Source organism: Macaca fascicularis, chromosome 12 (assembly GCF_037993035.2).
Source record: "Macaca fascicularis isolate 582-1 chromosome 12, T2T-MFA8v1.1".
Lineage (NCBI taxonomy): Eukaryota > Metazoa > Chordata > Mammalia > Primates > Cercopithecidae > Macaca > Macaca fascicularis.
Genome location: NC_088386.1, coordinates 135683898 through 135696366, shown reverse-complemented (window position 1 = coordinate 135696366; position 12469 = coordinate 135683898). Strand labels below are relative to the sequence as shown.

The 12469-nt window shown below is 49.3% G+C and overlaps 1 long non-coding RNA gene across 1 annotated transcript in view; it reads right to left on the bottom strand.

The window, feature by feature from the left end:
- The window catches only part of LOC107127019 (uncharacterized), a 39938-nt gene that overhangs the window by 11930 nt on the left and 15539 nt on the right, over positions 1–12469 (bottom strand). Inside the window, exon 2 of the long non-coding RNA XR_001484283.3 lies at positions 6425–6545. This is a non-coding gene — a long non-coding RNA (uncharacterized lncRNA). The remainder of the gene's footprint in view (positions 1–6424; positions 6546–12469) is intronic.

Below are 12469 nucleotides of genomic sequence, written 5' to 3'. Positions count from 1 at the left end.
TTTTAGATGTTGTCTAGAGATTGCAATAAGCATCATTGATTTATTAGACGCACCTGGAAGTACCACTTTTATCACACTCAGAGTAACACAAGTGTGGTGGCCATGGTGCTCTCAGGGTTCTCAGGGTGCTCAGAGAACGCACTGTTAGGAAAGGAAAGTAGCTGGTGGATAAGTTCTAGCTGTGCACCTGCAGACACACCGTAGTGTCACGCCAAGCCTTCGGTCCCTCCCCAGGCTGTTCCCAGTCAATGATGGAGCATGGTAGGAGTGCAATACTAGCTCGTTCCTGACAACAGGGTTCCTACGACAGATAATCTTTGCCTGGGACTCCCTTGCAGCCTGACTGAGACCACAGTCTGGGGCTCTTCCTGCCCAGTCCTTCCTTCTCTCCTCTCTTCTTTCACAGGTGTCAGACCAGCATGATGGTCTGAAGGTTCTGCGTACCCACCCGCCTTCCCCTCCCACCTGTCTTTCACAGGTGTATCCCCAATACATCTCTGCAAGTCTCACTTTTTTAAAAAAAATCTGCTTCTTGGTACCAGATCTGACAAAAGAAGAATCTTACAGGAATATAATTCCATTCATTCCCCTCTGTCCTTTTGCTACTATATATTGTATTAGCACATTTTCCTACTGCTATGAAGAAATATCCGAGACTGGATAATTTATAAAGAAAAAGAGGTTTAATGAACTCACAGTTCCACACGACTGTGGAGGCCTTACAATCATGGTGGAAGGTGAAGGATGAACAATGGTATGTCTTACATGGTGGCAGGCTAGAGTGCACGTGCAGGGGAACTGCCCTTTATAAAACCATCAGATCTCATGAGACTTACTCACTATCAGAACAGCATGGGAAAGCCCACCCCCATGATTCAATTACCTCCCACCGGGTCCCTCCCATGACATGTGGGGATTATGAGAGCCACAATTCAAGATGAGATTTGGGTAGGGACACAGCCAAATCATATCATGCATTTTACAAACTTGGCAAACATAGTTGCTGTTGTTGCTTTGCACAATTAACATCTCTCATATTTGTACACATATTTTCTCTTTCTCCAGCTCTGTGTTCCTTTTGCAATTCCAATTTCCAGTTAGAATTGCTTTCCTGCAATCTGAAATTTTTTTTTTACTGTTTCTTGACATGTGGTCTGATGGCAATTCATTCTCTTTGCCTTTGTTTGTCTGAAATTGTTGTTATTTTTACCTTCATTTTTGATTTTTTTTTCTGAATATAGATTTCTAGGTTGGCAGGATCCCCCTTCTACCCTTTTATTTAAAAATATCATTGCAGTATTATCTGACTTCCACTAGACCATCTTCTATTATTCCACATCTTTCATGTTCTGTTTGGCTCTTTACTTTTTTTCTTTTATTTCTCTGTTTTATCTTGGATATTTTCTATTAACTTATCTTCAAGTCTACCAACTCTGTTCTCAGCAGTGTCCAGGCTATTTTTAAAATCCATTGAATGGCTTTCCGATTTTGGATATTGTGTTTTTTCTGTTCTAAAATGTCTTTTTGACTTCTTTTATAGATTTTAATCCCTGTTGAAATTCTCTATCTTCCATTTAGTATATCTCTCCCTGGCACTTAACATATTAATCATAGTTATTTTTAAAAGCTTATCTGCTAACTCTGATATCTGAATCACCAGTGAGTCTGATTTTCTTGCCTGTGGGTAAAAAATTATAGAGGAAGGCATTCTTTTCCTCCGAAGAGTTTAACATTTCCAGTTTACTCTCCCATATTTCAATAATTATACCCCTTCCAGTTTCTTCTCAGTATCTTAAATTAGTTAATTAGAAAAACAATTTTTTTAGCTTTTATGATTGTTATTGGCAGAAGAATCAGATAAATGGAAGCTAACTTATCATGATTGAAGCTAAAGTCTTTTTCTTTCTTTTAGATAGTTAAGTTTCAATGTCTTCCTATTTACGGCTTTGTTTTCAATAATTGTACTTGCTTGAGTCTTCAAGAGCTTAAGTTCTTTGACACTCCAATTAGTTAACACTTTCAGCAAAGATTTCAAAATGTTTTTTATAATATATCATTGATAGCATTGCAGGACATTTAGGTTGATTTACAGAACTCACACATTCCTAAAATTAAATTTATGATAGGTAATAAGAGGAGAGATGTATTTCCATGATAGGTATGTTTATACAACGTCAGTGTAACCATAAAACATTTATAGTTCAATCATTCCGTGTGTGTGTATGTGTGTGTGTGTCTATCTATGTGTCAATTTGAGTGGGTCACAGGGTGTCCGGGTTAAACATTGTTTCTGGGTGTGTCTGAGGGTGTGTCCAGATGGGATTATCATTTGAATTGGTGAATTCAGTAAAGTAGATTTCCCGCCCCAGTGTGGGTGGGCATTATCCAATCTGTCGAAAGTCTGAATAGAACAAAAGTTGGAGGAAGGAGAAATTTGCCACTATATTCTTGCCTCATTGCTTGATCTGGGAAAACTCATTTAATCTACTCCTGTCCCTGGAGAGGTTAACATCACTACCCTAGTTCTCAGGACTTCTTTCTCAGAATAAATTACATCAACAACTTTCCTGTGTCTGCAGCTTGCAGACACAGATTGTAACGCTTCTCAGCCTCCATAATCACTTGAGCCAATTCCATAATAAATCTCTCTCTCTCTCTACACACACACACACACACACACATACACACACACATCTATCTATATAGCTATCTACCGTTGCTTCTGTTTCTTTGGGGAGCCTTAAATAAATGCATACATACATACATACATCATACATATATGGACATTCCTCAGTATCCACAGGTGATTGGTTCTATCCCCTCTGTCTCTGGTAGATACCAAAATTCAAGGGTACTCAAGTCCTTTATAGTCAAACCTCTGTATCTGCAGGTTCCACATTCAAAGATATGAAGATACGGAGGACTGACTCTCTCTCTGTCTCTCTCGCTACACACACACACACACACACACACACACACACACACACACATACACACACACATCTATCTATATAGCTATCTACCGTTGCTTCTGTTTCTTTGGGGAGCCTTAAATAAATGCATACATACATACATACATCATACATATATGGACATTCCTCAGTATCCATAGGTGATTGGTTCTATCCCCTCTGTCTCTGGTAGATACTGAAATTCAAGGGTACTCAAGTCCTTTATAGTCAAACCTCCATATCTGCAGGTTCCACATTCAAAGATATGAAGATACAGAGGACTGACTCTCTCTCTGTCTCTCTCTCTCCACATACACACACACACACGTGCGTGCAAATTTACACATGCATAAAATGATATATATAAATATCCATAATTTAAAAACTTGATGGCTATGACTTCTATTTCAGTTGGTAGACTATCATAGCTTGTTTGACAAAATTGTGGATTCTATTTGCACCACAACCAACTCCTGGTTTCCATCCTGCTGTGGTTTGAATGTGTTCCCCAAAGTTCATGTGCTAGGTTACATCACAAGGCACGGCCCTCAGGAATGAATTAATGCTGTTATTGAAAGGATGAGTCTGACCCTCTCCCCTTCTCTCTCTCTCTCTCTCATGTGCTCTTTTGCTCTTTAATTTCCACTAAGGGATGACATAGCAAGAAGGCCCTCACCAGATGCCGGTCCCTTGGATCTCCCAGCCTCTAGAACTGTAAGAAATAAACCCCTGTTCTCTAAAAATTATCCAGTCCACATGTCCTGTAAAGCAGCACAAAACAGACTAAGACATATCCTGAGGCTTCTTAGTTTAGCAAGAACATTACCATAGTGCTGTACTCCACCAAACTTTGTATTTGTATTATCACTGCAAAACAACTAACTTTATCTCAATGTTGAATTGTTTGACTGAACTGCATTTACAATAATATCAGATGTTTCACTTCCAAGAGGATAAATTTCTCAAGGCCCTATTTTGATTCTATAAACTAAATTTTGAAAATTAGAATCCTTTATTGGAATTAACATAGTGGGTTTGCTGTTCACAGCATCTCGTGGTGCTCATCAAGTAATTGAAGAGCTGGCCTCTCGGAAGGTCCGGGAAGCCCTTCTTCTGTTAGTGGAACCCACACGTGAGCAGCTAGGGCCTCATTCTTCATGTGTGCACACGGAAGTTTAGAATTTGAAGTGAACAAAATTAATTTAGAACAAGAATGAATTGATCTAAATAAAAAGTCATGCTTCATAGAATATATGTAAATGTGCCTTCTGTATCTGCATGTGTTACATTATGATTTTTGGTCACGGTTTTTTATGAATAACAACTAACTTTTTAAAGTAGATGCTGATATATTTTCAGCAAATTTGTGTCTTCTGCTTTTTATAAGTTCAGGGTTATCACCATGGCCCCACATTGAATGGTACATGTCAATAAACATTTCATGCAGCTCACACACATTCATCATCACTGAGAAATAAATGCCGTAGAATTTTGTGTTAAAAACAGCGAAATTTTTAATTTTGTACTTTTTAAAGCTTATCGTGCAGAAAGGATTCACTGCAAAGTCAAAAAGTTTTATCAAATGATAAATTAATTACCTGTATTCAACAATGGCAAAGCCACCAGAGCGGAAGTCTGTGCCCCATGACGTTCTACAGTGGGGCCCACTTGGCTTGCACTTCCCTGCAAATGTGTATTTGTTTCTAGAGCTGCCCTGACAGCTTATCACAAATTGGAGCACATAAAACAGCAGAAATTATGTCTCTCACAGTTCATGAGGCTAGAAGTCTGAGACTGAGGTGTCAGTAGGGCTGGATTCTTCTGGAGGCTGTGAGGGTATGTTCCTTTCTCCCCCCTCTACGGCTCCTACCATGGCAGCAGCCCTTGGTGTTCCTTGGCTTGTAGATGGACCCGTCTAACTTCTGCCTTTCTCTTTATATGTATTTCTTTCCTGTGTGTGCTTCCTCCTTGTCTCTATATGCAAGTATCCATGCTATTGGATTTAGGGCCCACCCTACTCCAGGATGACCTTATCTTAACTTGATGACATCTTTAGAGAACCTGTTCCCAAATAAGGTCACATTCACAGGTACTAGGGATGCAGATTTGAACTTATTTTGCTGGGGGGACACAATTCAACCCACATATACTTTCCCCATTGTTTCCTGTTTCCCCTGCGTAGCAGCATCCTGCCATTGGGCATCTCACAGACCACAAGGCTTTGGGTCATGGCCCAACTGTCTGGCTCAGCCAGTGCCCAGCAGGGGCAGCAGCATCCACACCAGAGGACTGAGGTCCTTCCTGCTCACACCTGAGCATTGCACCTCCTTTAGATGTAAGAGCCGATGCTGTCCCTGAAGGGGACATGTTAGTGACCATTGTCTGAAAGGTGTGGAATGGAGAGGCAGGTGTTTGAGGTATTCTTCCAGATCGGACCACCTGTTCCGTGCACGTGTGCCTCCCACTTTTCTGACCCCAGTGCACCCACCTCCACATGACCAGCCCCTTTGCTTTTCTCCTTGGGATGCCCAGCAACAGCCTCTGCCAGCCTGACCCAGGACAGGCATCCAGAAAGTACGAGGAGGGACATTTTGGAGGCTTAGGAAAAGCAACCGCAATGGCCTGAATATTTGTGTACCCCAAATTCATATGTTCAAGCCTAATCCCCAGTGTGATTCTGTTAGGATGTGGGGCCTTGGGATGGTGATAAAGTCATGGGGGTGGATGCATCCTGAATGGGATCAGTGTCCTTATGAAAGAAGCCACAGAGAGCTCCCTTGCCCCTTGACCATGTGAGGACACGAAAAGGCATCATCTAAGAACAAAGAAGCAGCCCTCAGCAGACATACAACCTGTTGGCAGCTTGATCTTGGACTTCCCAGCCTCCAGAACCATGAGAAGTAAATGTTTGTTGTTAATAACACATCCAGTTTTTGGTATTTTGTCATTTCAGCCCAAAGAACTAAGATGGCCACAGGCAGCTCCAACAGAACCAAGAGATAAAGAGGGGATTTTGACACAGGCAGATCTCGGCAGGGGTCCGCGTCCTGCCATGTCACAGCCACAGGGACCCTGCCAGGCCTTGGTGTGTCCCCTCTAAGACAGCACCCAGCACTGCCCCACTTCACCTGGGCACTGGAAGAATTCATGCGTGTGAAACTCTCAGCACAGTTCCGGCCGCTTCACAAAGGTCTTCTCCCTGCTCTATCTCCAGCACGTAGAACTGTCTGTTTCCGGCATGTAGCAGACACTCAAAGCTGTGTGTTGAATTAACACATCGTCCTAATCGCCGTGATTATTTCTGATAGCATTCTCGGGTGAGTGGCTATCACCCCTGTGCCTGCCTTGTGATCCTACCCTGGTCATTGCCTCTGACCCAACCCTGTCACACACTCACACCTGGAGAGATGCCCGCCTGGCTTTTCACAAGGGACCCCCTACCTTGGGCCCCCACTTGGCTTCACAGCACCCACCCCACGCGCTGGTCGAGCTGCAGCCATGTGTCCTGGGCTTCTGCTTGTCTGGAAGGGGACCTGGAAGCATCCCGTAGGCACGTGTGGGTGTCCTGCCACAGCTGGGCCCCAGCTCCTGCTCCTGTGGGGAGAGAAAAGGCAAAGGTGAACACGCTCACTATTCCGGGTGATCCCCCTTCCCCATCACCAGTGTGACCTCAGGACCCGCCACCTTTCAGGAGTCTTTGCAGGCGTTGGCATCTCCTCTTTACCACTGGTTCCCCGCTATGGGGGAGGCTGTAGGTCTGGGTGTCAGTTCCAGAGAGCCACTCTGCTGGGCTACTTGGCATTTGGACTCTCTGTCAAGGGGGAAAGCCTGGGCCCTCCAGAAAGCTGAACCTGAAAGTCAGGCTTCGATGCTAACTTTGAGGGAGCAGGGCAGGCCTGGGATGCAGGGAGGGAGGGAGCCACACTCAGGCAGGTGATAGAGCTGGACCCCAGTGAATACAAGGGTTGCTCAGCCTCCTGGGAGAGACTGTCCCCTAAGAAGTGCCACAGAGCGGAGAGGAGGTGTCTGTCCATGGGCACCCATGTTCTGCTGGCCAGACCCCCTGCCTGTGGCACACAGGGCCGTACGTGGTCCAGGGCATCTGTTTTTCCAGCATCGACAGGGTTGGGGTGTGGGAGACCCTGTTGTGGAGCTGATCTGGGGGCTACAGAGGCAGTGTCTGAGGGGCTGTGTGAGGGGACACAAGGGGTTAGCTACTGCCTTCAGACTACCAAGAAGAAAGGTCAGAAGGGCCCGGGAGGCAAGGCCGCGAGCAGAACTGACCAGTGCGAGGCTGATGAGCTTTTTCTCTTGTCTGTACTTAGCCTAAAGACGGCGAGAACTCAGAAAAGGGTTCCAAGAAAGGGTGGGTGCAGCACACAGGCTGCTTGGTGTGAGGTCTGGGGTGTTGCTGCGATCACCCACAGGAGTCAGCTTCAGCCATTCCAGGAGAGCAGGCCTGGGGCAGTGGTGCTGCCTGCTGGGGGGTCTTCTATCAAGATCCCAGCTAACATGGATGCTGTGTGTGGCCAGGGCAGGGCCTGGTGGCAATAGACCTGGATGGAACCCACCTTTGCTACCTCCCACTGCACAGCCCCAGACAGATGGCACAGACTTAGCCCAACACCATGTGCTGTATATGAGTCCCTTGGGCATGGGGACACAGGCCCTGGGGCACACAGAGCCACCCTCTCCTGCATCCGTCCACTGTGAGGGTTCCACCTGTCCTGTCACCTCAGTGCCTGCCATAAAGACCGGGCTTGATGACTTACCTCTGGGACATCGAGACCCCACCACCTCGACCCTCTAGCACCATGCCATGGGGATCGGAGGGCTGGGGTTGGAGCACAGGGATGTGGGGACACGAGGTGGTCCCTCCCTTTTCCCTCCCAAGATGGATGCAGACGGCGGCCAGTGTGGGAGCCCAGCCAGTGCCTCCTGGCTCACTCCACTGTGCGCTTTCCAGCCTATCACAAATGCCATCAAAGAAGCAATTTTATTCCTCCTTTACCGTGAGAAGGGAGGTCAGGCCCAGCCTCGACATGGGAAATGTGTTCCATGCCGACTGACTTCAAGTCTCAGCACAGGACTGCATCCAACTGTGGAACCGATTACTTGGCAGCCTGAGGGCGATTTCCAGCCTAGGTGCCGCCCCTTTCACAGCGCTGTTCCCAGGCTCTGAGGGGAGGCGCTGGCAGGAGGCTGGGGAGGTGCCTGGGTTTCACCTCCACTCCTGGGCCCAGGCAGGGTCCAGGCCTCTGTTTCAGGTCACAACCCAGGCAGCAGGCATGGCTGTTTCAGGTCACAACCCAGGCAGACCATCACGGTCTGCTTTGTGCCGAGTGCTGCACCAAACCCCAGGATCACTGAATCCCGCTGTCAGTGACATGAGGATGGAGCAGCCCCTCAGACCTGCCTGTTCCTGCACTGGGAATCTGAGGACTGGGAGGGGCGCAGCTTGCCCCAGATCACCTGGTTTGGAGCGGAAGTGGGGCTGCTTGTCCAGTCTAGTCAGTAGGAGCTTGGGCTCTGGGGTCAGGGGGCTTGAATTCAAATCCAGGTCTTCCCTCCATGGCACCAGGACCTCAGGGGCAATTCCTTCTCTCCTCTGGGCCTGGGCTCCTCTCCTGGGAGTGGTGTGGTCATAGCTTCCCTCCCAGGGCAGCTTGAGCCCTGTTGATGGTGGCTCTCTGGGGCCAGCCCCACTTCCAAGCTCTCCTTCCAGCGCGGCACCCCTCAAGGCTCACGAAGCCCATTGAGCTCATGTTCATGGCCCAGGCAGCCTCCTCTTTCCCAGGCTGCCAGCAGATCTAGGGCATCTGTTAGCTGCCTTCAAGGTTGTGAACTTAATCCGTGTAAACCCATCCACAGAAGTGCATGGAAACCACCTGTAGAAGCACCCGGACTGCTCCGAGCTCACCCTGGCCCAGCTCAGCGGTACGACAGGAGTTACTCCCTGATTCATGTGTTCAGTAAGTATTTGCTCAGAGCTGGACCCCCAGAAAGAAAGGCCTCCAAGCACATCATTCTCTCACCTGCCGTCCTCATCCTCATCCTCATCTTAAACTTAGGAAAGTGAGGCCCAGAGATGCCTTGGCATTCCCCAGGCTCCACGCTGTCAGAACCCTAGCTTGGATTGGAACCTCAGTCCTAGCAGTGCTTGAAGAGCACCCACCCACTGGGGTGGCACAGATCCCGGAGGCGGGGATCTCAGCTCCTAAGAGGACCGGGGTGGGCAGGGGTGGGGGGCGGGCGTACCCACCTTCTTCTGCCCGGTGCATGCTTCCTGTTTGCTCCCACCTCTCCTGAGTGCAGGCAGAAGTTCCTCTGGCCTTAGCAAGAAACAAAAACGCTCCCTAGGACTTCTGGATGCCCAGCTGAGACCAGGAGGAAGCTGACTAAGACAGCTGGGCTCGGGCACCAGGCTTCTCTCCTCGCCTCGCATGGCATCAAGACAGCAAAAGGGAATCAGTGCGGAGCCCCCGGCAAGCAGGCGCGGCCTCAGGCAGGGCAGCGTGGACTGGGGAGGGGGCTGAGCCCGGCTCCTCACAGACTTGTCTCCATCCCCAACCTGCCCTCGCCCGGGGACACAGAACTCCCACCAGTCGGCCGGGCGCGGTGGCTCACGCCTGTAATCCCAGCACTTTGGGAGGCCGAGGCGGGCGGATCACAAGGTCAGGAGATTGAGACCACGGTGAAACCCCGTCTCTACTAAAAATACAAAAAACTAGCCGGGCGAGGTGGCGGACGCCTGTAGTCCCAGCTACTCGGGAGGCTGAGGCAGGAGAATGGCGTGAACCCGGGAGGCGGAGCTTGCAGTGAGCCGAGATCGCGCCACTACACTCCAGCCTGGGCGACAGAGCGAGACTCCGTCTCAAAAAAAAAAAAAAAAGAACTCCCACCAGTCAGACTTCGATCTCTCCCAGCCAGACAAGAAGGGGGCAGCTGTTCCGTAAAGAACTTAAATGGGCCGTTGAGGATGCTGTGCCTGTAGATTCATATTTATGGAATGAACAGGGAGACCCCCAGCAGCCTGTGTGACGGTTGATGTCCCCGAGCAAAGGTGTCCCCGAGGTCCTCTTTCTGGCATTGACCAGTCCCCTCCGTGCCCCAACTGACGTTTCTTTTGCCTCATTCTTCAAAATACCCAGTGACCCCGGGTTGTCCGTGCCTGTGTTTCAGAAAATCCACGACAGAAAGGAAAGAGAGGCAGACAAATACGTAGCTGACCCTGCAGGAAATGAACACAGCCCACGTAGCAGGAAGAAAACCCTGAAGAAGCCAGAATTCCCGTCCTCTGTGGAATGGGAGGGTGGAGCCTTCCCGGACCCAGAACGGGGTGCTGTGCAAGGACGCAGCTGAGAGCAAGAGCAGCCCCTGGCAGGATGCGCTTGCCAAGACTGAAACAGCAACAGCCAGCTGTGATAGAAGTCTTGGTGGAGAAAGTTGATGAAATCTTCCAGAAAGTCAGATGGAAAGACAATGAAATGGAAACCGTGGGGACAGAGGAGAGGAACTGAATTCTCTCGAGAAGAAATGAGTCCCCAAGTCACTCAGCAAGGAAGGCTTGAGCCGGACTCTGGGCTGCGGCCCACTGCTCACTGGTGGTCCTGACCCTGAGGGATCCCTCCCTGGGTGGGGGCCTGGTCCCACTGGCTTCGGGTGGTGACTCTGTGATTCATTGTCTTTCCTTTGTGCCCTGGGGTGTCTCGTCCTCCCTGCTAGAACCAAGGACGGACAGGATATATATATATATATATATTTTTTTTTTTGAGATGGAGTCTCGCTCTGTCGCCCAGGCTGGAGTGCAGTGGCCGGATCTCGGCTCACTGCAAGCTCCGCCTCCCGGGTTTACGCCATTCTCCTGCCTCAGCCTCCCGAGTAGCTGGGACTACAGGCGCCCGCCACCTCGCCCGGCTAGTTTTTTGTATTTTTTTAGTAGAGACGGGGTTTCACCGTGTTAGCCAGGATGGTCTCGATCTCCTGACCTCGTGATCTGCCCGTCTCGGCCTCCCAAAGTTCTGGGATTACAGGCTTGAGCCACTGCGCCCGGCAGGATATTGTCTCTTATGTAAGTGAATCTCTCACAGCAATTTCATTCGTTCCAAACTCCAAAGGTGTGAACATGGAATAACAGGAAGGTCATGATAGGCCAGGGCAGCGGCAGGCGTGGGGCCTCTGGGCTGTCTGCCGGCTCCCGGGGAAGTCAGCAGGCACGCCTGCCACCTCTGCTACTGTGGCCAATTCATGTCGCTGAGCATTCCAGCTCAGGGAAGGCTGGACTGAAGGGAAATGGGTCCAGGGCGCCCTTAAAACCGTGGCACAATAACCCAGCTGCTACCGGGGCCTCACTTCGGCTGCTGGCGCTGATTTTTTTGTCTCATCTTTTAGGATTTTACTAGGACATTTAAATCAAGCGGCGCGCAAATGTGTCAACCACAATGCAATAAAGAAAAATGCCCTCCCATGATGAAAGAGCCGTGGCCTGTGATAAACATGAAGGCCGAGGCTCTGGTGGCGTTTAAAACTGGGGAAGAGCCGAGCTGTAGTAAAGCGTATGGGCAGTCGCTTCCCCATTGTCACAGCCCCCGTGCATTTCTGAAAAATTAACAAGGCAAATATTTGAGATCTAGAAAGCTGCCGTTTCCCACATACCAGCGCTTTCTCATAATCTTTTTGTGTAGGAATCAAAGGGTAATGGGAACCACGTGCTGTTTATGAAGCAGCAATGGGTTCTCTGCGCTGTGCCCATGACGGCGGCTCAAGGAAACGCACACTCTCCTTCTGGGAATTCGACTTTCTGGCTTTATTCACACGGTGTCTATTTCAAGATAGGCTTTGTGGTTTTGAGTGAAGAAATGAGACGGAGGAGTCTGTCCTGCACACTTTCAGCTTCTTCACACAGAAGCTGGTGTGGCTCTGCACCTACCCACTTTCCAGGGAGCCTCTGTGTCATGTCCTTCCCGCTGCCTCCGAAGGGCAACACGGCTTCAGAGTCATGTGGCTGACGGGTCCGACCACTCTTCCAAAGGCAGCTTTTCCCTTTTGCTCATGCAGGAAACCCAGTCTCTTTTCTTGGGCTGGGAGCCTCCGAAGAGGGGTCCTCTCTTTTCAGGGCGGCTGGGTGGCAGCATTCAGGTGCTTCTTAGAAGCGTGGGAGGTGGAAGGAACAGGGGACACCTCCCTTCATGAACAGCTGAGAAAACTGAAATAGTAGGGAGATTAGCTCTGGACCCAGAATGCAGGTCTCGCCCTCTGTTCCCAGTTCTGTCACCTTTCCCTTCTTTTCTCGCCCACATCAGAGTTCACGCTGGCTTCCAACTTTCCCGGTTTTTCCATCCGGTTCTGTGCATGGCACACCCAAAACCCAAAACTCACTGGTCTTGGCCCTGGTGTTCCAAGGGTCCCAGGCCCACCCTCCTGCCCTCTGGGAGGTTTCCTCCTCCCCCTTTCCTCCGCTTCTATGTTGGGTCAGTCTCTGGCACCTCACACCCAGCCTCCTCTTCTCTCCCTGCTTC